This window comes from Lottia gigantea, assembly GCF_000327385.1.
Source record: "Lottia gigantea unplaced genomic scaffold LOTGIsca_738, whole genome shotgun sequence".
In the NCBI taxonomy this organism is placed as follows: domain Eukaryota; kingdom Metazoa; phylum Mollusca; class Gastropoda; family Lottiidae; genus Lottia; species Lottia gigantea.
The window spans coordinates 35,161-36,374 of record NW_008710472.1 but is presented as its reverse complement, the minus strand read 5'-3'; positions in this window follow the sequence as shown (position 1 = coordinate 36,374).

The window sequence follows — 1,214 nt, the reverse complement described above, 5'->3', positions numbered from 1 at the left end:
AAGAATTTTTAAACTTCGTTAAAATACACCAACAATTGATTTTGATGAATTGTTGTTGTATTAGCCTATTAATGTACATGTAAATAAATCTCAAGCAAAGGTTACCATATTCATTTGGTTTATTGATATTGATAATAGTAAACTGTCTACAATTAGCTTGTGCTACAGCTTCGAAGGATATCCTTCATTGTACTGCAATGATCCATAGTGACTGCAGTTAATCGGGATAATTATGGATGAACATGGCTAAGAAGTCTAAAATTGCGACTGTATACTGTTAACACTATTACTGAACAAACTGAACAATTCCTGTTTCTAAGACAAAGATACGATTGGAATCCAAAAATGATGAACAATGCCTTGTAAGATATAAATTACTTAGATTTATGTCCAAAGTTGAGAAGAAATTGTTTATAACAACCCGTACTTCACTTTAAAACAGATTAATACCAGAATAAAGATGAATTAAATATTGATTCGTTGCATAGCTGTAAGTAGTCTCCCTTTATATGTTAAGATGTCATATATCACAGGCCAATTTCACTTAGCTTTCACAACTGGGTAACATATTTTATCTCATAGAAAAATAAACCAGATAAACCGAATAAATATTGTGTATGCGTTGGACATATGAAGTTGGTATACAGAATTTTAGATAGCACATAACGTATTTGACGTTCCAGAGCAACAAATCAACACATGTGACCAAAATGCCTTTCTTGCTTACAGAGAATATAAACATTTAAGAAAGGATTTTATATAATTATCTACATCAATATAAAAAATATCAACATCAATCAATTCAAAATTCAAATACCAATAAGTTTTCGGAGGTTATTGCCTTCAAATTCGTTCAATATTTAACGATTGAGCAATGCAAGTGTGATGGTTTCTGCATTCAAACTTAAACTGTCGAGAACGTTTATTTTCACGAGAAGATATTTCTGTTATATCTTGTCGTCAAAAGTCGTAACTGCCCATCTAGTAATGCTTCCATGGTAAGTGTATTTGTGCAGAAAACTATACTTCTGAATAGTTTTACGGATATCTCATATTAATCTAAGATTTAGAAACAGATAGTTCGATTTTTTTGTCCGGATACAAACAAAACTGCCATCTGAACACGGTAAATTTATTTTGGAATTCTAAATCTCTAACCAGTTTTTTTTTTATTCTGTTTCAAGTTTCAGAAGTACCCTAGATTATTTCGTAGT